General features: G+C 40.8%; 1 protein-coding gene and 2 long non-coding RNA genes across 3 annotated transcripts in view; 1 reads left to right on the top strand and 2 right to left on the bottom strand.

Annotated features, from left to right (window-relative positions):
* Positions 1–27970, top strand: part of CCDC3 (coiled-coil domain containing 3) — a 192960-nt gene that overhangs the window by 23296 nt on the left and 141694 nt on the right. Inside the window, exons 4-5 of the mRNA XM_045060873.1 lie at positions 12796–13069; positions 13600–13782. The gene's annotated coding sequence lies outside the window, so the exon portion shown is untranslated. The remainder of the gene's footprint in view (positions 1–12795; positions 13070–13599; positions 13783–27970) is intronic.
* Positions 254–26489, bottom strand: LOC123386440. Its single transcript, XR_006600294.1, has 4 exons — positions 26413–26489; positions 17775–20453; positions 1575–1627; positions 254–619 (listed from the first exon to the last, which is right to left on the bottom strand). It is a non-coding gene; the product is annotated as an uncharacterized LOC123386440 (long non-coding RNA).
* LOC123386441 lies at positions 5397–9694 on the bottom strand. Its single transcript, XR_006600295.1, has 3 exons — positions 9443–9694; positions 6110–6288; positions 5397–5442 (listed from the first exon to the last, which is right to left on the bottom strand). It is a non-coding gene; the product is annotated as an uncharacterized LOC123386441 (long non-coding RNA).

Below are 27970 nucleotides of genomic sequence, written 5' to 3'. Positions count from 1 at the left end.
TTATTGGTTTTTTAAATTTTGGTGTTTCTTCCCTTAACAAAGATTCAACACATAAGAGGTGGGGAGAGGGTTCCTGGTTAGGAGCTTTTTAGGAGCCACCCAGGCAGAGTAGTCTAGAAAACTCTGTCTTCAAAGAAAGACTTCTGTATGTCAGATTTACCCACCTCAGATGATACTTACTTACTGTCTTATTCAAAAGCCACGAAAACAAAACAAAATAAATTCCAGAGCTGCTATCACGTGCCAGTTCTAAGGATACAGTGACAGAGGAAATGTGGCTTCTGCCCTCTATTTGTTGATGGTTTTGTCGTGGGGCTCCTTCGTTTTCGTGACTTGGTTGACTAAATAAAACACCGGCGCTTTATGAAACTGCAGAGGGAATAGGACGTAGTAGGAAAGACCCTTAGCTTTTGAGATATTTATTAAAGGTTGGGGAGATTTGTCATAAAGGAATATAGAGCATCAATCCAGTGGGAACACTTCTTCAGAACCGTCCAAGGGATGAGCATCAGTGGGCACCTGATTCCTTAAGCATGACCGAATTTCCCCCAACCTGTGACTGCTTGTGTCCAGCAGATGGCGCCAAACGGCTGGTTCTAGCTAGGACGCACGGGCTCCTCTGCAAAACATGAAATATATTTCTATAAAGCCAGCATCTTAAAAAAAAAAAAAAAGGTATATTTATTTTGAGAGAGGGAGGGAGAGAAGCAGAGAGAACGGTAGAGAATCCCAAGCAGGCTCTGCATTATCAGCGTGGAGCCCCATGTGGAGCTTGAACCCAGGAACTGTGAGATCATGCCCTGAGCCAGATCAAGAGTTGGACACTCAGCTGACTGAGCCACCCAGAAGCCCCTATAAAGCCAGCATCTTAAAGCACTCATATTATCTGTCTGAGGCCCTTTCTTTCTTTTTCTTTCTTTCATTCTTTCTTTCTCTTTTTTAAGATTTTATTTTTAAGAAATCTCTGCACTCAACGTGAGGCTCAAACTTACAACCCTAAGATCAAGAGTCTTATGCTCTATTGACTGAGCCAGCCAGGTGCCCCCTGAAACCCTTTCTTTTGCTCCATTTTAGTGTGACCTGTGAATTTAATGAGCAGTGGCCACAGAAATGGTTGCCAGTCCTGGAATGTGGTAATATCGTGGAATAATGGAAATGTAGGTGAAACACAAGAGATAGCCTAGTAAAGTAGCCCCCAAATATGGAGCTGACATGGGGAACGTGTGTGTGTGTGTGTACATGTGCTTGTGATAAAAAATACTTAAAAAAAAGGTAAAGAGAAAATATTGTCGAAGAACCTATAAAGGAGTTAAAAGAAAGAGTGTGCTCAAGTAAGCATCAGACTAGGGAGCTTAGTTTTGAGAGTATTAATATGGAAACTCCAGAAGAAAGGGTCCTATCCCTCTATTTCTGGCGGTCCTAATAAAAGGCGACTTGAATATCAATGAATGTCACGTGAGTACAGGGTTAGGAAAAATGACACCAAGTCATCCAGAGCCAATTCAATGGAATTCCTTTCAAGGGAGTCTTCCTGTACTCACAAAGACCAGGAAGATCCATACCACACACAGTACCTGTTAGGGAAGGGGGAGTCATAGCTTCAGGTTCTGAAGGAGGATGTTCTGTCCTGCAGAAAAGGAGAAAAGCAAAAAGCAGAGTTGAATTGTCCTGGTAGACCTATTGAGTTCACTTTCTATTGAAGCTTTAAAAATCTCCCACTGAAATGAAGTCTGCATCTGATAAGGTGGAAGATAAGAAGTTGTTTGGTTTTGTGTGTGTGTGTTTTCCTGCTGCAGTTGGGGCATCTATTGCCCAGGTTAGAAGCTGCTCCCAGAGCAGGGCCACTGACTTAGTTTGAAAATGGTTCTCTGTGTCCTGTGTCCCCTACCTGGAGACCCTTCAAAAAGGAAGACAAAAGGAGAGCATTCGTGACATATCCCAATGATCGTACACAGGCGACCCCTGGAGACCAGACTAAGACTCTAGGAGTCTTGCCCAGTCTTGACCAGGAGGATGTGGCTTCTCTCAGGAATTGCGCAAGTTCTAAAACTCCTAAGTGAAGTGATGCTAGAGGCAGAAGTGTCATTGAGGCACAATAGTATATGATTATGGGCTTTGCAATACCTCAATTTCAATGGATTTACAACATTGCTTGCAATAAATAAATGAATAAACAAATAACCCTTTCTTCCAGGAGAGTTGATTTCTTACAGAAGGAGTATGATACCCAGGGTGGTACAAACTAGGACTTGATTATGAAATCTATGGAGAGGAACAGTATTTAATCCACATTATTCCAATTCATCATTCAAATAATATCTTGTAAACATACTCTGACAGGCCAGTAGCTCTCAATTTTGTGTGCTAAAGGATTACCTAGGGTAGGTTATTAAGATATAAATTCCTACCCCAACTCCAGATATTCTGATTGTAGAGACTGGGGGTAGAGTTTAGGAATTTGCATTTTAGAGATAATTTCATCATTTCGAGTAATTTAGATGCAGAAGATGGAAAGACCTTCCTCAGAGAAATATTACCCAAAGCAAAGGCAGAATTAGTCAATCAGACAAACCTCTAAATTTACTTCCATTTATTCATTCACTTCCTCCCTTTCTTCTGAACATGTAGTGCACCGAGCACATAATGCACCGAGCACTGAACACATACTGCATAGTGCCCTTCCTTTGTACTTGGTGCTGTGGGACATAGTAAATATGAGGAGACTCAGTTCCTTCCTTAGAGGAACTTATATCTAATGCCTGATACAGATATGCATTTACATGTGAATGACAATGTTAGGTGGTAAGCATTGCATTTGTAGAAATGATGTGGAAGTCCAAGATCATTGTAGGGATTGAGAAGGAAGTCATGTCCATGTGAGCTGGCATGCTCGGACAGCAGGAAGGGCTCTGTGGAGGGGGTAGGACATTGCCTGGGGCCTGAATGATGACAAGTGAGCAGGATATTTGAGATGTAGGAACAGCATTCACTTCATATCCTGCTTGTTAAGCAAGTATACTATTATCATCCATAAGCCTATACTAAAGATAGCAGAGTGGCAAAGTACGGCCAGGGATTAAACTATAATCTCATTAACTACCTTCAGAGAAGAAATAAAGGAGGAGAAAGCAAAAGCTTTTGAATCAGCAACATCGTCTCCTTGTTTTTTTCAATATTCTGTTGCCAACGGAACCATTCTCTACTTTGCTAAGTTAATAAATAGTAGAAATGCTTGACATGACATGTTTATTATGTATAACTTGCTTTTCGCACAGATTCATATCTATTTCATCCAGCTGCCTTCAAAAAGTTAACATTATGATAAGACACACGACAAGTATAGGCAATTAACATCCTAAGAAGAAGAGTAGGACTGCTTGAAGCCACGGAAGGAAGATGACTTAAATCAAAAATCATGTATTTAACAAAGCAATCTGTATTCCTAACACTTCTGTTTAGGCATGGTATTTTTATTAGCTATATTTTGCCTATTTCTTTAGGCAAAAAAATTTTGATCCAGCTACCTCATTCTCCTTCCCCAGCTCTTCTTAACCAGTATCCTACAAAGGATTAGAAAGCAAATATTTAAAGTATCTTCTCATTGGGCATGTAGAGGAGTGGCATTGCTACCCCGCCATACTTGATGGGAAAGGACACAGACTCTGGAGCCAGACAACTGGATTTTTAATCTTAAGATCCATCACTTCCCTTCTGGGTAGCTTTGGCAAAGTTAACCTTTAGGGGCCTCAGTTTCCTTGTCTGTAAAGCAGACATAAATAGGATTCTTATGATGATTAATGAATCCATACATATGAAAGCACTTAGAAGAGCCCATAGCAACAGCTCAGTCAGTGTTAGCTACTGTCATGAGCTCTGGTGCAAAGGAAGGTTCACAGGGACAAGTTTACTGGGATATATAGGCACACTGGGGAGGTATTAATATATATTTGAAATCTAGCTATAATATGGGGCTAAAAATTATTCAACCCCAACCCAAGAAAATCATATCTTCTTTTATAACAAAACATTTAGCCTATTTATAAGAATGTGTAATATGAAATCATATAACACATTTAAATTATGAGAATAGCAAGACTAGGGATATGAAAGTACTGGAGAAGAGTCTAGTACAACAATGCATACATGGCAACTTAGGTACGTGCAATGGGTGAACCACACATTTGTCTTCAAGCATTCTGGAAATCACTGCAGAAAAGGGGAACGTGATGAGCAGCAAGATAAAAACAGTCCAATTATTCGGAAGAAACACGGTTATTTACACAATTACTCACACTGTTGTGACCCGAGGACACTCGCCAGGTCAGCTTAGGGTGAGGCTGTGTAGCGCGATACACAACGTCTTCAGCAGCTTTTTGGCAAAGGAGCTACAGGGTTTCTCAGGGCTGCTCCGATGACATTCCTCAAATCAGAAGCCCAAGGGCATTTCGGTAAAGCAGTTCTAGGGGGAGATGGATTGTGGGGCCCAGGTGCTTGGCTGCCTATCTGTCTTGCTTCATCGAGAAGAAGATTTTATGATACCTGCAACACCTGTAACTTTTCATTCTGAGTTGTTTGGTTTCTTTTTTTTTTTTAAATGTTTATTTTGAGAGAGACAGAGACAGAGCATGATCAGGGGAGGGGCAGAGTGAGAGGGAGACACAGGATCCAAAGTAGGCTTCAGGCTCCAAGATGTCAGCACAGAGCCCAATGCGGGGCTTGAACCCATGAACCGCGAGATCATGACCTGAGTCCAAGTCAGATGCTTAACCGACTGAGTCACCCAGGTGCCCCATGTTTGGTTTCTTAAAAGCCATTTGCAACTATTTTCTCATTGAAGCCTCAGCTTCTGAAACAGGGATCATTAAACCCTTTTTATAGATAAAGAAACTGAGTCCAGGAGTGGTTGGACAGCTAGAACATGGTGGGAGTGGATTGAGGTGCTGGCTCCCTGAGCTCATCTGGACCATCAGCCCTGACCCAGGACCGGACATCTCAGAGCCCTGCTCCCTCTGCCACATCTTTTTATCCACCAACCTCTGATTGTTATGCCTGCAACTCCATTGAGATTGGTCTGGCAAAAGTCACAGATGATATTTTTGTCATCAAATTCAGTGACCTTTTTCTCAGTTTGCTTTTTTAAAAAATTTGAACAATCAGTTATTCACTCTGTGGCATTTTGTCTTCCTTTGGTTTGGGGAGAACTAGATACTCCTGGACCTCCTCTTACTTCCCTACTGCTTCTGCTCATTAGCCCTTATGAGCAGCTTCTCCACCCGCCTCCCACATGTTGGGGTCCCCAGGGTACCACCTTTGGCCCTCTCTTCACACTCCCTAAAAGAGCCTATCCTCTCTGACAAATCAGCTGCCATCCTGTAAACAGCAATTCCCAAACTTACAGAGTGAAGTCACATCCTGTATGAGGCTGAGTTCTAAGATCAGGATCTGTGGAAAAATAACGTTTCTTCAACATGAGACTGGTTCATTGTTTTTTTCAGTTGAATAAGAGACAAAACAGCTGGCTTGAATTTGGAGCTATTATGTAGAAAAGGACGTTTCCTTACAGACGGGAATGACGCTTGGAGTAGTGAGGTGTTCATGTGGTGAGGATATACAAGGGAGGAGGAGAGGCTCCTATCTCCCATTTCACAACCTGTTTAGAGCCTACAACTTTGGGGGGAAATGGCAGAAAGAGGAAATTAAATAGTTCTTCCTTTATTTATTTATGTTTATTTTGAGAGAGAGAATGGAGGAGGGGAAGAGAGAGAGAGAGAGAGAGAGAGAGAGAGAGAGAGAGAGAATCCCAAACAGGCAATGCACTGTCAGTGCAGAGCCTGATGTGAGACTTGATCCCACGAGCTATGAGATCATGGCCTGAGCCAAAATCAAGAGCCAAATGTTTAACTGACTGAGCCACCCAGGTGCCCCTATTGTTTATTTAAGACCAAGCACACACAGGTGAATTTGTGTGCATTAACAATGATTCCATGTGTCTCCACTGCCTGTTCACTGAATATCTTCATGTGGTTGTCCCACAAGATTCCAAACTCAACACATCCAATATTTCTCATCTTTATTTTACACTCAGTTTTACTTAGATATAGCAATATACCTGCTCTGTAGTAGTCCTGTTATAAAGATACTCCCAAATTTTAGTGGCTTGTCAGTGTAACATTCCAAGGTAAGTCAGGAGGTGGCGGGTGAAATGGGGCACAGGAGGTCCACTCTACAAGGTTCAGGGGTCCAGACTCAAGAAGGTTCTGCCATCTTCTAGGTAGCTTCCAAGATTGCCTTGGTGTCAGCATGCAGTCAGGAGAGGGGGCAGAAGAGAGCATGACAAGGGCACATCTACGTTTTAGTATTACACCACTTCTGTTCCCAGTCCACTGGGCCACCTAGACACCAGGGGAAGAGTTTACATCCCAACACTAAATCTGCACAATGGGAGGGAGCATAGTACTGCATTTTGATGGAGAGGTCTCCATCTGTCATTCTCCTTCCTCCCCATTCGAAATTTGTTCTTCAATATTTTCTGAGTCTTAATTTTCACTTTTGTTAAAAAGCACCAACAATTGTGCTCTTCAAAGGGTTTTTGTGAAAAGTGAGAAAACCTGTGTAAAGCAATTAGAATGTGTCTGACTTCCAGTTGATGCTCACAAGTGGGTTAACTAGTAATGTTATTAATTAGTTGCAGAATTTCATCAGTAGCCCCATTACACCAACCTAGAAACTCTCTTCCCTCATCAGAACCACCAATAAGTTGGTGAGTCCTACATACCTAATTAAAAAATACATACATATTTGTGTCTTTAAATGCAAGAAACATGTTTCTGATAAGAAAATTGAAACATACATATTTGGATATTTTTTAAAAAGAAAACAAAAGCCACTCTCCTTGGCAGATCCAATGTATTTATATGGCTTCAACTGCCATCTTTAAAATGGGTCCTATATGCCAGATGGACTTAACAGATATGTTCAGAACATTACATAGTAAAACAGAAGACTATATGCTTTTTTCAAGTACACATGGGACATTCTCCAGAATAGATCACGTATTAGGCCACAAAACAATCCTTAGCAAATTTAAGAAGATCGAAGACATACAATGCACCTTTTATGACCACAATGCTAAGAAACTAGAAGTTGACCACACACACACACATCTGGAAAGAGCACAAGTGGAGGTTATGTACATGCTAATAGACAATGAATGGGTCAGCCAGGAAATAGAAGAAGAAATAAAAAATACACAGAAACAAATGACAATGAAAACACAATGGTCCAAAACCTTTGGGATGCAGCAAAAGTGGTCATAAGATGGCAGTATATGGCAATACAGGCCTACCTCAAGAAGCAAGAAAAATCACAAATATGCTAACTTTACACTTAAAGGAGCTAGAAAAAGAAGAACACACAAAACCTAAAACCAGCAGAAGAAGGAAATAATAAAGACTAGAGCAGAAATAAATGATACAGAAACTAAAAACCAATAGATCAGTGAAATGAGGAGCTGGTTCTTTGAAAAAATTAATAAAATTGATAAGCCAGACTTAGAAAAAGAAAAGAGAAAGGATTTCAAATAAAATCACAAATGAGAGAGGATAACAACCAACAACACAGAAATACAGTTATAAGAGAATATTATGAAAAACCATATACCAGCAAATTAGACAACCTAGGAGAAATAGATAAATTCCTAGAAACATATCAACTACCAAAACTGAAGTAGAAAGAAATAGAAGATTTGAACAGACCAATAGCCAGCAAAGAAATCAAATCAGTAATCAAAAAACTCCAAAACAACAAAAGTCTAGGACCAGATAGCTTCAAAGGTGAATTCTACCAAACATTTAAAGAAGATTTAATGCATATTCTTCTCAAACTATTCCAAAAAATAGAAATGGAAGGAAAATTTCCAAATTCCTTCTATGAGGCCAGCATTACCCTGATACCAAAACCAAATAAAGACACCGCTAAAAAAGAGAACTATAGGCCAGTATTCCTGATGAACACAGATGCAAAAATTCTCAGCAAAATACTAGCAAACCAAATCCAACAATACATTAATAAAATAACTCAAGTTGGATTCAATGAAATGTCGCTTCACACCTGTCAGAATGGCTAAAATCGACAATACAAGGAACAACAGGTGTTGGTGAGGCTGTGGAGAAAGGGGGAACCCTCTTGCATTTGTGGTGGGAAGGCAAACTGGTGCAGCCACTGTGTATGGAGTATGGAGTTTGGTGTTTCTTCAAAAAGTTAAAAATAAAACTACCCTAGGACTGAATAATTGCACTACTCGGTATTTACCCAAAGAATACAAAAATACTAATTCAAAGGGATATATGCACCCTGATGTTTATAGCAGCATTGTCTACAATAGCCAAATTATGGAAACAGCCCAAGCGTCCATTGAAGGGTAATGAAGATGTGGTACACACACACACACACACACACACACACACACACACACACACACACACAGTGGAATATTACTCAGTCATCAAAAGAATGAAATCTTGACATTTACAATAACATGGATGGAACTAGAGAGTATTATGCTAAGTGAAATAAGTCAGAGAAAGACAAATGCCATATGATTTCACTCATGGTGGAATTTAAGAAACAAAACAAATGAGCAAAAGGGAAAAAAAAGAGAAAGGGAAGAAAACCAGGAAATATACTCTTAACCATAGAGAACACACTGATGGTTGCTAGAGAGGAGGTAAGTCGGGGGATGGGTGAAATAGGGGATGGGGATTAAGGAGGGCCCTTGTTGTGACGAGCATGCGATGATGTGTGGAAGTGTTGAATCACTAAATTCTACACCTGAAACTAATATTACATGGAAATTTAACTCAACTAACTGTAATTGAGAGAAAAACTTGGAAGAGAAAAAAAGGGTCTTATATGCCTGGATTAGAACTCCCAGCTGGAAGGGATCTAGTCAAGTCTTCTTCCCTCATTTTAAAACTGAGGAAACCATAGCCCTGCTGATGACAAAGCTGGGACTCGAATCTAGGTCTTTTGACTCCAATCAAATGCCCCATTGTCATTAATGTCTTCCTACATAAGAACATTCACATGTTCCTCTTGATTTTCATCCCTGTGTTTACCTCCTAGTTTGATGTCACTGAAAAATAAAGTCAGCCAAAACCCACTAAGCAACTCGTCTCCACTGTCCTCACAGTTATTGATTGGTGTCTGTTGGATGAAAATGGCTGCTGTATGAATTTCCTCTAATCTCCTCTGGTTACCAAGCCAGTGAAAATTCCAGAGTGCTAAATTCTGGCTCTTCGAACATGGTTCCTGGGGTCCCCAAACCTTCCTGCTTTTTATTCTGAGCAGCAGATGGCACTGTGCCCAAGTCTGGAAAGATGTTGAGGGAAAATGCACTCAAGCTTCCTGCAAAACCCTCCCTTAGATGCATAGGCAGGCTCACCTTCCCGGCTTAGAGTGCTCACAGCTGAGTGTGAGCTGGTTCGAAATGTTGGGGCAGAAGCTGGTTCGTGACTGAGCTCGCTTCCTCACCTCCTGGGCGCACAACTGGACTATATTTCTTGGTTTCTGTTGTAGTGACTGAGCTGCAGCCGGTGCATTGTGGGAGAAAGTGATCTTTCCATTTCCAGGCCAGGCCTGTGAAAGTCTCCTGTACTTTCCCCCTCTTCTAGCTGGGTGTCAATGCCTAGGATGACCCTGGAAACCATAGGATGGAGGTAGCAGAGTTGGCATCAGCCTGGGTCCCTTTATGACTGCACGGAGCTGAGTACCCTCTCTGATTTGGGCCCACATTGGGGTGCTACATGAGTATGAATTACTGAAGTCCTCTGTACTTGAGTCTGTTAGGCAGGGGGACCCACTCCCTGTCCTCATGGATCTTACGGCAAAGCAAGAGACAGAAACACAAACGATTAACTAGTTATTGGCATTGATATTGAGTGGGGGACAAAACAGTGGGAGCAATCCATTTTTCAAAGCGTAAACTGAGTTTATAAGCTGAGTAGATTTAATCAGTAGCTGGAGGGGACTACAGGGGAGGAGCCAAAGCATTCCAGGCAGGGGAGAGTGTGCACAAAGACAGGAGTGGGGAATCAGGAGCGTAAATAGGAGGAACGAGAGCACTCTGTGATAGCTGAGTTGAGAGCAGGCAAACCAGGTGAGGCTCGCCCTGGCTGAGTCCTGTGTTCTTAACACGGCTACCTGGCTGTGGTAGGCGCCACGCTGTGCCAGATGACACCGTGAGGGCTGTGACTTTGGGGCACCCTTATGAGGAGCAAAAGAGGCAGCTCCTATTTGGATCTGAGTGGTGTAGAAATGGAGCGTCAGATTTGGGTTCGTAAGTGACATAAGAATGACGAGTCAACATCCTTCACTTGTAGACGTGATAATCCTGTTTCTATCATCTCCTATTTTTCTAAAAAGCGTTAAGGTGGGCTCCATGTGCTTTTATTACATAAGTCAACCGTCCAAGTTTTTCTCTCTCTGATTTTAACCCTCTGACCTACAGAGACAGAGACAAAAACAAAAACAAGTAACTCCACTTTCAGACCACTGGTATTAAAGAAAAGTGAGGTTTTATCTTTCTGAGAGTGGAGGTAAATACCCTTCCCCCTGACTCCAACTCCCATTTGGGGGGCAAAGAGTATCCAAAATTGCGTGTGCAAGAAGATCCATTGAGGGGCAGGGGAAAAAAACCTACTGGAACTTCTATTTTTTTGAAAAAAATTATGTAAGAACATTTACATGTAAGAGATCTCCCCTCTTGACCAGTTTTGAAGGTCACAATTCCTAGGTATTGTGACCTATGGGTACAATATTGTACAGATATTTTGTGTTTTTTAAATCTAACCATACTTAATATATAATCAATGCAGACAAATAATTTGTAAATAAAAATATGTATATGGAAGCTACCTGATGAAATCAGGTAAGCAATCAACAAAGTTTGGAGAATTTCATGCTGGTAGTCTGCATGTTCCTGGTTCCTCCTAAAATCCCACAGGAGGGGCCCTCCTATCCTTACCCTTAGGTGAGCAGCCAAATACCTTCTGTGGGAGGAACTCAGGGAAGTGAGTCCCTCCTGTCTCCTCCCCAGCAGCACATTCCTTGGCTCTGGTCCATTTCTGCTTTGTCTTGTCCTGGCAGGACTTTTGGTCCTGAAGTCTGCTCCTGCCCAGTACTTTCCCTCCTGTGTGGTGACTCCACTGTTACCTCGGCTATGGTCCCCTGCCCTCCTTTCTCCCTTGGGTGGAACCACTGAGCCTTACCTGTCTCAGGCACACCACCTCCTGACCTCCTGCCCACGATCTCCAGCAGCCAGCTGCCCGCCTTTACACTAGTCCTGCCTTGGCAATATCTTAAAGGACTAGTGCTGCTCCTAGTGAGTGTTTCTGTGATTTTGAAGGAATAGTGATAATACAATAATAATAGTAGTGACAACTGCCATTTGTATGCCCACTAGTGCCTTGTGCTTTACACGATTATCTCCAATGCTGATGGCTTTGTAAGGGGTGGACTGTCATTCTCACTTTTGGGGCAACACAATGGAAGCTGAGACTGTAAGCCCAAATATCTGAGCTGGGATTTGTAGACAAATGACCTGTCTGCTACCAAACTCTGGTACACTTTCTGCCACACTCCAGGGCCATTCTCGCCAGTACCCAGCATAGTGGGGCGGGGTGGGGAGGGTAGTTCCATTAACATCAGATCAATGCTGAAATGGCCTTGCTGGGTGAGAAGTGTCCCCTGCTTCTCCAAGCAAACAACCTAATTTGCAGGCTGTGATAAAAATAGATAAATAAATACAATGGTTGGAAATACTTGAGGTACATCTGGGGCAGAAAGGAATTCTAACGTCTAGAGCTTTGGGTAGTGCACATGTTGCCCCGGGCCCAGAAATGACCCATGGGCTCCTTCTTCCTACAGATAGCCCCCCTGGGTGCAGGAGCCTAGCCCCACCCAGCCAGTCCTGCCAGATGCACTTCCCTCTGTGATAGGACTTTCAGGCACAGCCACATCCACTCCCCCCGCCCTGCCCCTTCATGAGCATCTGGGGCCACGACAGAATGTTTCTCTATACTCTACCTCACACCCAGCTTCACACCTGGGCTGATTTCCTGATTTCACTTTTCCACCTTTCAGGTTTGTGGTTGCCTCTCCAGCAGAATCAAAACAACAGATTTATACAAAACACTGTGGGTTTGGACCAGAAAGTGTCCTTGAGCAACATGTTTATTCTATGCTTCTCTCCCTCACCCTTAGTTACTACCTGGAAGAACCCATGGAGAGGAAAACTGACTTTCTTGGAAAATAGGTAGAGGCATGCTGAAAATCTGCTACAGCTGTCCTCCATACCTGGGATACATTTAATCAGAACATAATGCACCTGCTGCCCAAAAACAGGGTGGGAGTCTCTTCCTTGCCAAGGGAAACAGAACAGCCCCTGGCTGCTGGTACATTTGCCCCCCACAGTATGGGGACAGATGGGTGATTGAGGGTTTGGGAAAGTTCTTTCCCTCAAATGAGGATCCAGCTGATAGTCCTGCTGTGTGTTGCTTATTTCCAAGCACTTCAGGGTGGTTTCCTCTGAACTTTAGCTTCTAGAACCCAAGACCTGGAGGGTTGAGGCTCTTCTTTGGATCACATTTCCACACTCCCTCTTAAATTGCAGGCCAACCGTTTGATTTCTGCTGCCTTTGTCCTCCCATAAAAGGGATTTGGGGGCATAATTCTTCGAGAAATCTCAAGTGCTTTTAATCAAAAACTACTTTTGATTCTTCATCTTTTTTCTTGCAGCTATTTTGAGTTTTGTTCTCCTTGGTTTGCGGAGGCTTCTAAAAATGCATTAGTTTCCAGCTTCACAGGTGAGAGCCGAGGTCTCCAAAGAGCAAAGTGGATTCTGGCTGAAGCTGAGTCAGTAATCAGCTTTGTTGGCCTTTGACTCTACCCAATTTGCTTGCTCTGAGGAGGTGTGTAGAGTGAATGTACACACAGAAAATGTGTCATGGTTCCTGTATTCCAGGAAGAAAGATGCCCCACAGGCTCACTCTCCAGCCTTCTTTTCCAGCAGGTACTGACCAATTTGTTTGTACTTTGAGCTCTAGTCAAGAATGGAGAGTCTAATTGGATCTCCACACTAACCAAAATGTTCAGAGCTTGTATATAGAATACTAATTTCTAACTTGTCATCTTGTAGTCTTTCTGGTGAATAAAGGGAAAGGGTAACTGGGCACATTTTTGTGTATCTTTAGTGGTGATCTTCAGAGGGGTCAGATGCCTAAGATGCCCCAAACAATGGGCCACATCAGGTGACCTGGCCCTCATTCCCATGCTTCTCTCTCCAGCTGTGACACACGAACTTTGTCTACTCATAATCATTATTATATAGCTGACTCTTCATGTTTTGCAATGAAAAGATGGAAAATTCAAATGAGATGGTTAAAATCCACATGGCTCTAGATATAATGAAAAACAGTCATGTACTGAGACACAGTGTCTCTCTTTACACACATACACACATCCCACTCATCTATGTTTGGGTTTTTACTTTGCATCTGATTATAATCCTCTTTTGGCTTGTTCCATACTGCCAATAACCAGGGGACCCAGAAGGACAGCTGGGAAAGCAGCAAGATGACCATCTACGTGTTGTCCTTTGGGAATGACTTTCAAGTTCATGGCTGCGGTGGCTGCTACCCAAAGTCAACAGCACAGAAACCTTCCTGCTATATCAGAACCTCTGTCTAAAAATGGATTGACTCAATAGGAAAGCTACAGCAAAAGGTAATACTTCCTTAGCAGGTATCAGTCAATGAAACAAACCAGTCTTGGGTCTTGGTCCCTCTGGAGGGTTTTTGAGAGATCTATGGTTGTCATGAATAAGTCAGGCCATGTAGACAAGACACAGGAGATTCAGCTTGGAGCTCTTAGGACCAAAGCAGATTACTAATGTCTCTTTATATATAACCAAATATTCTTTGGAGAAGACGATGGGACTGGATCAAGTTCATTTGGGAAATTCTGCATTAAATAAAGTTAAATGGGTTTCTTCAGCCTTTAAAAACTCAGATTTTATTGTGAAAGTCTTAAGTGGGGATACCAGAAAGCTGTTCCCAAACTTCTTTGACCTAGAAGTTCCTCTTCACTGGGAATCTCTAACATTTCAAAGGGCCCTAAAATCCCACACCACCCAGTTTGGAGAATGCCATTTGGAGAAGTCAGAGAAGCCCCAGCTGTCCCAGGTCACCAGCTCCCCTGAAACTCAGGTTCTAGCCCAGTGGGCTTCACATTTGGGTATCCACATCCTTGGGGATGCACAAAGGCTTGCTAAGAGTCCAAGTTCTGGATTCATCACTTTCCTCCAACTGCTCTGCCCATTCCTGTGAGCTGTTCCTGCAGGATACAGTGCCTCCTTTTGGTTCTTGCACAGAGGCTGTTTTATAAAACAGGGGGCGTCCTCTGCCTCCCCCCTACTTGTGATGCTGCATTGCCCCAAGGTAGGCAAATCTCTGGGGTGCCCGACAAGTGCTGTTTTTAAAAGACAGTGAATGAGTCTATTGACTAAGTAATCTTTTTACAACTCAGATGATTTCTAATTCTTTGCTTTCATGCAAATTGAGGGAAGACCTAATTGAATTGTAAGAGAATTAGATCAGTTTCACTGATAGATTACCATATCAGAAGGGGCTTGGTAATTGTCATAGCTATGATAAAATTCCTTCCATTCTAATTTTGCTTCTATGAAAATTCTATCACAGTGCTTACAATAACTGTAACAACAATAATTACAAGATGGGAATAATGTTGATGACAGACCCCATCTATTTTAGCAAGAAGTCTGATGAAGAGTAGTTTTTCCAATAAAATTTTACCTTTTATGGTGAATAATTATTTATAAAAATTGTATTTATAAAAATTGTTATCTTAATAAATTGTGTATTAGTAATACCCATAGTGACAATTCAGTTTAGAAATATTTCTTTGATACCTAGAGCTATATAGTCACAGGAAATTTTAGACACTAATTTGAATTCTTTTTTTTTTTTTCAACGTTTATTTTTGGGACAGAGAGAGACAGAGCATGAACGGGGGAGGGGCAGAGAGAGAGGGAGACACAGAATCGGAAACAGGCTCCAGGCTCAGAGCCATCAGCCCAGAGCCTGACGCGGGGCTCGAACTCACGGACCGCGAGATCATGACCTGGCTGAAGTCGGACGCTTAACCGACTGCGCCACCCAGGCGCCCCATAGACACTAATTTGAAATTAATTAAAATGTGAAAGATTAATTTCAAGTTATATACGTATTCTTGCTTCAGATAGTTATGCTTGATCAATAAAAGTGTTTCAGACGTAAAACATCACATTATCATACATTCATGTGTGGAATGGAGATATAACCTCAGGAGTAAATGAAATAATTTTTTGCTTGTTGGCATATACTTAAAATGAATTATGGGGGCACCTGGGGGCTCTACCGATTAAGCGATGGACTCTTGGTTTCAGCTCAGGTCATGATCTCAAAGTTGGGGAGATTGTGCCCCAGGTTGGGCTCTGAGCTGACAGAATGGAGCCTTATTGGGATTCTTTCTCTCTCTCTCTCTCTCTCTCTCTCTCTCTCTCTCTCTCTCTCTCAAAATAAGTAAATAAGCATTAAAAAAAAGAATTATGGTGGCTATCAAATCGCTATGGTATTAGATTGCACTGGAAACATTTTTGGAGGTCATATGAGTTTTATTTTTTAGTGTTCAGTGTCCATTCAGCAGCAGTTATATCCTTGGTAACTATTTAAACAATGAAGAAATATTTTAGATGTTAACTTCAAAGGGTATGAGAAGACGTGTAGCTTTTAAAAATTATTTTCAGGGGTGACAAAGCAGGAAGTTGAAGTCTCTGTGTCCAACAGCCCATAAGGAGAAGGAAGAGGCAGGTCCAGAGATGGCAATATTTGGCCCATGTCACACTCCCTCCATCTATGGAGCCCTCTCTCTAGTCTGGCACCCACATCCATTCATCCAGCTCTAGGTCCTTCCCCTCCCAACCTAAAGTCCCACCTTACCTCTAACCTCCTCCTCCCCCTACTCCTTCCCCTCCTTCTCCTCCCCCTCCTTCTCCTCTCCACATCACCTAGCCCCAACACTCATTCCCTTTAGACTTGATAACCAGCCATACTAACTTGGCCTTGGGACACCTCCTGGTCTGCTGCCTCACACTCCCCAACTCATTCTTGCCACAATCCCAGAAACCCTCAGACGGTAGGAAGCCCACAGCTGGTTCTGACCTCTGAGCCCCAGTCCACCTGTCACCATCTCAATAATGAGCATTAATCTGTAGGTTTGCAGTTTTCAAAGCCCTTCCCTCTTTGTATTCCCTCATTTACTCTTTACCACAATCTGCCACGTTAGAGAAAGAAACTGGTGCTCAGAGGATTTAATTGATTTGTAAGAAATGGTGGAGTTAATATTTGGATCTGGGTCATCTGTCTTCAAACTGTATGCTTTATCCACAATGCACAGTGCCTCTGGAGAGTCTTTTTTAGCTCAAGGTCAAGGCAAACCAATTGGGATCTCCTGAGTCTGGAGTGGCCCACTTCTCAGTGCCCTTAGTGAGCCTGTCCCCTGGAGATGGTGGTGGGTGTCAGCACAGTGTCCTTGTCTGCTGGCCCCTCCCTGGGTTCTCCATCAAGATTCTCTGCCAGAACCTTGGAATAGACTTACGGACAGCGAGAGGGAGATCAACACATACACATACTTGATGCAGAGCAAGATATGATGGTGTGGAGCCAAGACGAGATGACTATAAACAAACATTCACATAAAAATGCACAAGATTTGCCGCGAGTGGTGTTTTAGTCTGTGTAGTTGTACCAGAAATAACACTTGGTTGGAAGTCAAAATACCAATCATCTAGCTTCAGGTTTTATTTTTAATCAAAGACAAAGACTTTTAGAAACTGAGAGAAGAAGTGCTAAATCTGTTTCAACTTAACTCAAGAAGCCTAAATTAATAGGTATTTCTGGCTGGAACAAGTTGACTTTCACTATGTTTCATGTGTTATTTTTGAAAACTTTTGGGGGGAACTTTTCTTTTTTTTTTTTTTTAAAGTGCATTCAGGCTGCCAGACCTATGTATTAGAAAAATAAAATATTCCATTTTGGAGGCTCGATTTTTGATTCCTCTGTGTGAGGTATTTCACTGAGGCTGAGCCCTCAAGAACAATATAAAGTTAATTGGTATTTCTAAAACGGATGGATTCTCTAGGTTGTAAAGGAGTAAATATGTAGCTAAAATGTATGGTAAATAATTTTAGGCCTCTTAGCACACACAGAAATAATTTACTAAAGAAAGGACTGCAGCATTGTAAACAGCCTGGGATCAGACTCAGTGACCACCTGCAAGTTCCAGTGTGCAGATGGCTAAGAGGTGAGCCACCTGGAACTTATTACACCTGTTCTCATTAGTTGGCTCCAGATGTTTACTTCTGAGTAAGCTCAACTGGATGGTTACTCAGGTTCCACTGATAGCTGGAATCTGCTTGCTTTTGTCAGAGTTGATCTAGGGCTGGTGAATGTGTTAACACAAGCTGACCCCCTTACAAATATTAAATTCGTGCATGGAACTTAAAAGAAGATCTGGGTGAAACAGTGGGTGGGGCCTTTCTCAAGCAAATCCTGGGTGACCTGAAGAACTTGCAGATGGTTGTCCCTTGCTGGTTCTCTCTGCTCATCTCTGGTTCTGATATGCCCTCTGAAATGTCACTAAGCACAGGACAGACTTACCTGAACGTAGAACTTAATCCCTTTGTGGCTAAACTTTCAGAGATGGATGTACGTTGACTGTCACACTGGGAAGGAGGTTAGAGGTAAATGTAGAGTGTAAATGACTACCCAGGGCCATTTGGGTCTATAGGTGTTTGGGGCAGGAAAGTCTTTTTCTGTGAATCATTGCAGTGAAGGAGAAAGAGCATCCTGCTCCTGTCCCTACATATCAATAATTCTTCTGCTGCGGTTCCCGTGACAGCATTTCCAAACACTGGGGGAGAGGAGGAGAGGGTCAAAGGACTTTTAGCTGACAATGCTGTATACAGGGAGGAAACCAGGGTTCAGGGATGGGGAGTGGCTTGCCTGAGGTCATAATGCAAATCAGTAGTGAAGTCAGGTTTTTACTCTGACATCCATCAGTTGACTCTAATCCCCATGTGGCTATCATCCTTTTGTAAACAAGGGATTAATATACTAATTCATTTACTATTCATGGGCAGTGTTTGTGAAATGCTTTAAAGTCCTAGGCAAAAGATACCACATAACTATCCCAAATTATTTATCATCTATTTATAGCACAAGGCACTATGAACAAGAGCATAATTTACAGACTAAAAATTTACATTGTAATCCATTAGGGGAAGTACTTTTTAGAAACAGATCAGAGATAGATAGAACACAGCTGTGCCCAGACTAACAGCTGCCAGAGGCCAGGTCTGGAATATGCTCTTTACACCCCCGTGCTAAGCTCGAAGCTTGGCATGAAGCTGACAGTGAGCCAGTGTTTGCTCACTGCACCTGAGGCACAGGCATATTTGCGTTTGAGCTGTTCTTCCAGACAGTTCATCAAACGGTGTATCTTGGAGTTTCATTTCTCATTACTCCAAGGGGCTCTGGTTCCGTCTCGCTTAGATTGTGGTGAGGGAACTGGACCCTCACAAGTAGCCCAGGTTGAAACTAAAGGAGTCACCTTGAGAACAGGTGTGCAAGGGGTGGCCAAAACGGGCCATAGGGGCTACTGAGCTACTGGGCGAGATGCATAGAACAGCCCCCTTGCCAGTCCATAAATCCCTCCCACCTGGGAGTTCTAGTGTCTTGAGCAAGATGCCCCCTGCCAAATGCTCCAAGCCGCCTGGAACAAGATGCTGTACAAACGTCATCCTGCTTAGTGTTTCTAATCTGCAGATCCTGGGCTCTGTGTCTGCAAATACAAAGAAAGGAATGGGGCCGGGTGGACAGAAACAAATGCATCTGAGCACACCCCAGGCTGCCCCTTGCTACGTGTCTTTCCAACAAGAGATGTTAAGCCCCTACTTCTAAGCCTCAGCAAGTCCTGTATATTATGTCTGTGATAGGAGCTTCCTCTTCTGGAAATAAATAGTCCCCCCCCCCCCACCACCCTTCAACAATCAAATTTGTTCTTTCCTAGCAGAGCCCCTACACAGGCCCAGGCTGCTCTTTCCCATAACTGAATTGTGGGGACACTCCTCTTGTCCTCCGGCTTGCCTGTGAAATCTATTAGAGAGAGACCTCTCCAGGAAAAGCTGTGTCTCTGGGTTCTAAGTGATCAGTTTCATCCCTCCACCTGGATCTAGGGGAACAGGGTCGTGTGGACACTCAGGTTATACACTTGCCAGTTTCTCTAAACAAATGGAAAGACAGTGCCCACAAGACCGAGGTACACTCCTCTGGGATATCTCAGCTGGCCAGAGTGTTCGAAGCTTAAGGAATGGCTTTGCAGCCAAATTCAGAGTGTGGCAATTTCTTCAAGACTATGGATCCAGTGTCTTCAACTACCCAATGGCATGGGATGAACAGGGCAAAGGGAGGAGAATGTTGTAGTGTGAAAGAAATACAAGAGAGACCTAAGACGCATAATACCTTATACACTGTTTTAACTAAACTTATGGCAAAAAAGATTGCTTTAGATATTTGAGGAAATTTTATGAAGTTGGGTATCAGATGATTAATTTGTTGGGTGTGCTAACAGCGTTATGGTTACGTGCCAGAATATTCTTTTCTTTTTACATGCCTATTGCAGTATTTAGTGGCAAAATAGCTTGAACACAGGGACTTGTTTTAATCTATTCTAGCTTAAGAAAAAAGTTACTGTTGTTAAACAGTATGGCAGAATGTCATTGATTATTGAAGCTGGATGACTGGCAGCTGGGAGTTTTTTTTGGGGGGGTACATTTGAAATTTTTTGTGAAAATAATTTAACAAAGAAAAAATTAAGTATCATATAAACATCTGGGCATTCCTTGTGTGATAAAGGTTCTCAACATATGTGAGTCCTTTACTTTCTGTCTAGCTTAGAGGGAGCATGGTTTTCTAGAAATTGTCCAATTTAAACCCTCTGGCAAGGAGGTTTCTGTTTGCCAAGTTTGGTACAGTTTACCTGAAATTTATTTATTTTATGGGTTTTTAAAAATGTTTTGGAAATACTGCTAAGTTCATGGATGTCCACAGTTCAAAAGTGATAAAGTAGTGTTCATGATAATACCCCTCTTCCCGAGGGCAATCTATTTCCCTTGTTCTCCTTTTTCTTATTCACGCTGGTTGACGGGCACTTCCTGGTAGCTGTTAGACACTTCAGCTCCTTTTTCTCTTCTCCCTAGGGGAAAAGGTTTTGTTTGCGTATGTATTTCAAGTCCATTTTCTGAAATGTATTCCCAAGTGGTTCCAATTCCAGTGCACCTGAAGTCGAGAACCATGAATGGTATGTGAATGGTGACCATAGTTGTTGTTCTTTACTTTTTAAAAAAAATAATATATATTTTATTGAGATATAAGTGGCATATACATTGTGTTCATTACATGGTAATGATTTCACTATATGTATGTATTGCTAAGGGGTTGCTACAATAAGTTTAGTTAACACCTGTCACTACACATAGTTAAAAGCACTTTTTTTCGTGTGATGAGAATTTTTAAGATCTACACTCTCAGCAACTTTCAAATACATGATACAGTATTGTGAGCTGTGGTCACCATGTTGTACATTAAATCCTCAGGACTTAATTTATCTCATAAATGGCAGTTTGTATCTTTTGATGACCTTCACCCATTTCGCCAATCCCTCTACCCCCTGCCATTGGCAACCACAATCTCTTCTCTATGAGTTTGGTTTTTGTTTTTTGATTCCATGTATAAGTGATCACAACAGTATTTTCTTTCCCTGTCTGATTTATTTCACTTAGCATAATGTCCTTGAGGTCCATGCATGTTGTCCCAAATGGCAAGATGTCCTTCTTTTTTATGTCTAAGTAATATTCCATTATTCCATATACAAAAATTATAATATTTATAGTTCACATTTACTTCACCCATTCATCCATCAATGCATCATTAGGTGATTTCTGTGTTTAGGCTATTGCAACTGATGCTACAGTGAACATGGGGGTGCGTATATGTTTTTGAGATATCAATTTTGTTTCCTTTGAATAAATACCCAGAGATGGAATTGCTAGATGATATGGTAGTGCTAATTTTAATTTTTTTGAGGAACCTCCATATTGTTTTCCATAGTGGTTGCCCAATTTACATTCCTGCCAGCAGTGTACAAGGATTTCCTGTTCTCTATATCTTCACTAACACTTATTTGTTATATTTTTGATAATTGCCATTCTAACAGGTCTGAGGTGATATTTCATTGTGTTTTTGATTTGCATTCCCTTGATGATTAGTGATGCTGAACATCTTTTCATGTATCTATTAGCCATTTGTATGTTTTTGGAAAAATGTTCGTATTCTCTGCCCATTTTTTAATTTGATGGCTTTTTTTTTGTATTGAGTTGTATGAATTCTTTATTTTGGATATTAACCTCTAATCATTTGTATGATTTGCAAATATTCTCTACCATTTGTAGGTTGCCTTTTCATTTTATCGATGGTTTCCTTTTCTGAGCTTAGTTTGATGTCGTCCCACTTGTTTGTTTTTGCTTTTGTTGCTTTTGCTTTTGGTGTCAAATAAAAAATACCATTTCCAAGACTGATGTCAAGGAGATTACCTCGTATGCTTTCTTTTAGGAATTTTATGGTTTTAGGCCTTATATACAATTATTTAGACCATTTTGAGTTTATTTTTGTGTACGGTATAAGAAAGTGGTCCAATTTTATTCTTTTGTATGTGGCTGTCCAGTTTTCCTAACACTATTTATTGAGGAAATGGTCCTTTTCCTGTTGCGTATTCTTGGTCATAAACTAATCGACCATACATGGGTGGGTTTTTTTCCTGACTCTCTATTCTATTCCATTCATCTATGTGCCTGTTTTTATGCCAGTACTATACTGTTTTGATTACTAAGGTTTTGTAATATAGTTTGAAATCAAGAAGTGTGATGCCTTTAGCTTTGTTCTTCTTGCTCAAGATTGCTTTGGCTACTCTATTCCACACAGTTCTCTTCCCTACAAATGTTAGGATTGTTTGCTCTTTCTCTGAAAAATGCCATTGTACAATTGGTGCTGGATCTGTAGATTGCTTTGGGTAGTTGGGCATTTTAGCAATATTAATTTTTCCAATCCATCAACACTGAATATCTTTCCATTTATTTTTCTCTTCTTCAATAGAGACAGTTTTACTATTTCTTTTCCAATTTGGATGCCTTTCATTTCTTTTTCTTGTCTGATTGCTATGGCTGGCACTTACAGTACTATGTTGAATAAAAATAGTGAAAATGGACATCCTTGTTTTGTTCCTGGTCTTAGAAAAAAAGATTTCAATTTTCCACCATTGAATATGATTTTGAGCATGAGTACAAGCTATGGGTTTGTCATATATGACCTATATTATATTGAATTAGTCCCTCTACACTCACTTCATTGGAAGTTTTTATCATGAATAGATGTTGACTTTTATCAAATGCATTGAGATGACCATATAATTTTTAACCTTCATTTTGTTAAAGTGTTGTATCATATTGATTAATTTGTGGATATTGAACCATTCTTACATTCCTGAAATAAATACCACTTGATTGTGGTGTATAATCCTGATAATGTATTGCTGAATTTGGTTTGCTAACATTTTGTTGAGTATTTTTTTGCATCTAAGTTCATCAAGGATATTGGCCTATAATTTTCTTGTACTGTCCTTGTATTGCTGGCCTCATAAAATGAGTTTGAAAATATTCCCTTCTATTTTTAAAAGAATTTGAGAGGGATTGGTATTAATTTTTATTTAAATATGTGGTAGAATTCTTCCATAAAGTCATATGATTTTGGACTTTTCTTCATTAGAAGTTTTTGATTGATGATTCAGTCTTTTTATTAGGAATGGGTTTGTTCAGATTTTCTATTTCTTCATGATTCAGTCTTGGTTGGTTGTATATTCATAGGAATTTATTAATTTTTTCTAGGTTGTCAAAGTTGTTGAGATATATAGTCTATATAGCACAACCTTGGTTTGTGAACATAATTTGTTTCAGAAACATGCTTGTAATCCAAAGCACTCATACATAAAAGTGAATTTCAAGAACCATTGGCTCGGCAGTGATCATGTGATATTTGGTGTCAGGTCCTACTCACATTGCAAGACATCACTCATCAAGTTAAAATTTATTAGAAATGTTTGGGGCGCCTGGGTGGCGCAGTCGGTTGAGCGTCCGACTTCAGCCAGGTCAGGATCTCGCGGTCTGTGAGTTCGAGCCCCGCGTCAGGCTCTGGGCTGATGGCTCAGAGCCTGGAGCCTGTTTCCGATTCTGTGTCTCCCTCTCTCTCTGCCCCTCACCCGTTCATGCTCTGTCTCTCTCTGTCCCAAAAATAAATTAAAAAACGTTGAAAATAATTTTTTAAAGAAATGTTTGCTCGTTTTATGGAACACTCGCAGAACAGGTTACTCGCAATCCAAAGTTTTACTGTAGTTGTTTACAGTATCTCATACAATCCTTTTTTTTGTATGGTATTACTTGTAATGTCTCCCCTTCATTTATAATTTTATTTACTTGAGTCCTCTCTTTTTCTTGGTTAGTCTAGCTAAAGATTCATCTATATTATTCACATTTTCAAAAAAACCCCTGCTTTTGGTTTTATTTTTTCTATTGTCTTTTTCATTTCTATTTCATTTAGTTCCACTCTGATCTTTATTTCTTTTCTTCTACTAACTTTGGGCTTGGTTTCTAAAATATTATTCTAGTTCCTTGTTAGGTTATTTATTTGAGGTCTTTCTTCTTAATGTAGGTGTTGTATCCCGTGAGTTTTGCTATGGTGTGATTCATTTTATTTGTTTCAAGGTATTTTTTGGTTTGTCTTTTGATTTCTTATTTGACCCATTGGTTTTTCAATAGCATATAATTTGATCTCCATATATTTGTTAAATTTCTAGTTTTCTTCTTTAATTAATTTGTAGTTTCATACCACTGTGGTTGGAAAAGATGTTTGATATAATTTCAACCTCAAATTTATTAAGACTTTTTTGTGGCTTAACATATGATTTATCCTGGAGCATGTTTCATGTGTGCTTGAGAAGAGTGTGTATTCTGCTGCTGTTGGATGGATGAAAGGTTCTATAAATGTCTGTTAGTCCATCTGGTTTAATGTGTCATTCAAGTCTAATGTTTCCTACTGATTTTGTCTGGATGGTCTATCTGTTGATGAGAATGGGGTATTGAAGTCCTCTACTATTATTATATTGCTATCTGCTTTTTCCTTTAGGTCTGTTAATATTTGCTTTATATATTTAGGAGCTCCTTGGTATTCTTGATATTTAAAAGAATGCTTTTGGTTAATATACCCCCCCCTTTTTAATGAAGCTTTATAGACATCACCCTCTTTTTTTAAAGTTTATTTCTTTGAGAGAGAGAGAGAGCGAGAGTGAGAGAGAAAGAGAGAGAGAGAGAGTGGGGGAGGGGGAGAGGGAGGGAGACACAGAATCTGAAGCAGGCTCCAGGCTCTGAGCTGTCAGCACAGAGCCTGTTGTGGGGCTCAAACTCATGAATCATGAGATCATGACCTGAGCTGAAGTTGGATGCTTAACTGACTGAGCCACCCAGGTGCCCTAAGCCCTTTCTTTTTTAAATAAAAAAAAAAAAATTTTAGAGAAAGGGAGGAGGAGAGGGGCAGAGGTGGGGGGCGGGGAGAGAGAGAGAGAGAGAGAGAGAATCTTAAGCAGGCTCCATACTCATGGAGCCTGATGTGGGGCTTGATCCCACAACCCTGGGATCATAACCTGAGCTGAAATCAAGAGATGGATGCTCCACTGACTGAGCCACCCAGGCGCTCCAGGATGGCCCTTAAATTTTTTTTTTATTTTGAGAGAGAGCGACAGAGAGAGTGTGAGCTGGGGAAAGGCATAGAGAGAAGGACAGAGTGAATCCCAAGCAGACTCCATGCTGTCAACACAGAGCCCGATGTGGAGCTTGATCCCATGAACCAAGAGATCACAACCTGAGCCGAAATCAAGAGTAGGATGTTCAACCACCTGAGTCACCCAGGCACTCCTGGCCATTTCTTAATATGAATAAAACAAGCAGAATAATCTTGGTTTAATGGAACATATATAAGCATGATATCTTTTGTCCTTGAGAAGATCACAGGTCTAACCAGAGTGACAATGTGGAACCACAGAAAAATTGATACTTTTTGAAAGGGTCACATAATGCAGGAAGCTAGCAAAGTGTTTTTTGAAACACATGGTCATTCAATCCAGAACCAAGTTACTAGACCATGATAGCAGTCATGCCAAAAAGTGAGTTTCCTTTGTCTAGCTTTCAGGAAGTTAGAAGAAAAAATAATGTGGGACAAGCTAGAGCAAAAACAGGAGCAAAATACACTGAAGACATGCAGAGGCCACTTCCACCTAGTAAAGGCTCTGTCTGTAAGGTTACCACCCAGAAATGGAGAGAGCAGTGGTGCTCTCTACTTGGGCATCCTCAAATGATGAGAAGACTGAGTTTTATAGTATTTCTTTTAGTCCTTCTTGTTTTGAATCCAAATGAACAAAATGAAAATGATTTTTGAGGCAGTGTCAAAACAGATTTCTCATGCCATGGAAATTTCCAGAACTTTGAAAGTTAGAGGTGGAATCTGTGGTAGAGGCAGTGGCGTCAGAGAACACCACAGCAGTGCAGGGGGAGAGGCTGGTAACTCATCTGCCTCCACTTTCATCCTTGATCACACACCTGCACACCTGGTTTAGTTGTAGAACAGGTCATTCTAAATCAGAGGGAAATCCCATACATTATTATACAATTATCCCATCAATATCTGTTGAGAGTTGACAGTATGGCTGCCATTTTGCAGGGTAATATTGTGTGGTGGGGACTGAGACACCGTGTTTTCTGTCCTCAAGTCATTTATAGTCCAGAAATATCTGGAACAATACCTTATTTGTAAAAAGGCAGCATCTTGGTTTTTGTAGATTTGACTATTGGAGAGAGAGTGCCCTTTGGATTTTACTATCCTTCTATTTCCTGTATGTGTGTATTTGTATATCATCAATTCATCTTCCTAAGACTTCAACCCAAATCAACTATTTAGTGGATGGAGCCAAGGGATTGGCAGTAATCTACAAATTCACTCCAATATACCGTGTGTGTGTGTGTGTGTGTGTGTGTGTGTGTGTGTGTGTGTGAAATTGGACAAGCCATTTAAATCCCTAGAGGTTTGGTTTGTTTCTATCATCTGTGAGTGCTGTATTAACTGAGAACTGAGTACTCACATTAGGAAAAAATGAACTTGAAATCCCAATAAGGTTCTTCAAGTGTCTGGGTGGTCTGGGTCACATGTGTTCTAAATTCTGTTCTGAGCTAGTCCACTGACTTAGTGGCATTGTGACACCGTCTAGTGCATCAACCTGGCCATGTAAGCCAAGGGGTCCTAGTCAAACATGTGATAAACATTCTCCTGCAGAATAATAATATCTCCCTAAGAGGAGTGTTGACCTTGGCTTCCATCACTAATTGAGAAGATAGAACATGAGGTTTAAATGCTGGCTCCAGCATTTACTGGCTGTATGACTAGAACTTGGGTGAGTTAATATTGCCTTTCTGAACTATTGCTTTAATTCATTATCAATGAAACAGGGCTAATAATATTTACTTTGTAAGGTCATAGCGATGAATGATGAACTACCCAGTAGAGTGTTGATATATAATAAGGGCACATGGTGGCTACCCAATGAATGGTGGCTGTGAATGAATGGTCAGTGTTTTACTGTAGTGAGAATTCAGAGAGAAAAGAGACAAAGGGGAAGACTTCATAATATTAAGGGATGTGAAGAAATTCCTGATAAATCATGACTAATGGGAAACTTTTTCTGAAGGAAGCTATCCAATCTCTTTCTCGTTAGGTTCCTTAAAATAAGACAGTATCCATTTGTTGAAAGAGTTTGCTGTAGAGCATATTACCTCCTGAGGTGTATTTTGGGTTCTGGGAAATGTCTTTTAGCAAGAGGAATCACTAGTGAGATTCACCTGTGAACCCAGGAGCTGATGCTTCTCACAAACTCATCCCTAATAAAGGTCCTACCTTCCCCCTTGGTGACAGGCCAGCTGGTTTGCCTTTGGCAGTTTTGTTTTCAAGTTTCCAGAAACAGAGCTCATATTGAAGCAACATTTACAGGTCCTTTAAAAATGACTTGAGATTGCCATGGAAACTGAAGTCAAAATGACAAAGTGCCAAGAGGAGGCATCCTTTGTTAATTGCTTATGAAGATAGATGAACGGAAAGTTTGGGCCTGGTAAAATGATAGATCTGTTCAAGAAAAGGAAATGAAAAAATAGGTAACAACACCCTTGGGAGGCCCAAAACAGCACTGTTGAAATCATTGACTCTGTGGAAGCATTTTGATTAGTTTCAGTTACACTACCTGTCAGATTTATGCTGGTGTAAAAAAAAAAAAAAAAAAAAAAAAAAAAAAAAAAAAAAAAAAAAAAAGGAAGCTTATGTTACATTGACTATTATATGATTAAACTAAGAATCTCATGGAAGAAAAACAAAATGATCAGCATGTATACTTTTTGGTTAGACTTGCAGCCACCCCTTCTTTTTAAAACAAATTATGTAATTTCATCAAGGATTAAATAAGAATGGAAAAGACTGTTTCCTAAGTCTCAGTGAATTCAAGCACTTCAGATTTTTTCTATCATTATGTAAAGAAGTCATATCCCAGCTATCCAATGCTAAGTGTAGACTGCACAGTATTATAAAACACAATGTACTCTTACATGTTTAAAACTTAAACATGTAGCAGAGATCAAAATTAAACCTCTACTTAA

The sequence above is a fragment of the Felis catus genome, chromosome B4, assembly GCF_018350175.1.
Source record: "Felis catus isolate Fca126 chromosome B4, F.catus_Fca126_mat1.0, whole genome shotgun sequence".
Classification (NCBI taxonomy): Eukaryota; Metazoa; Chordata; class Mammalia; order Carnivora; family Felidae; genus Felis; species Felis catus.
Note: the sequence above shows the minus strand (reverse complement) of the source record. Positions and strands in the feature narration are given on the sequence as shown.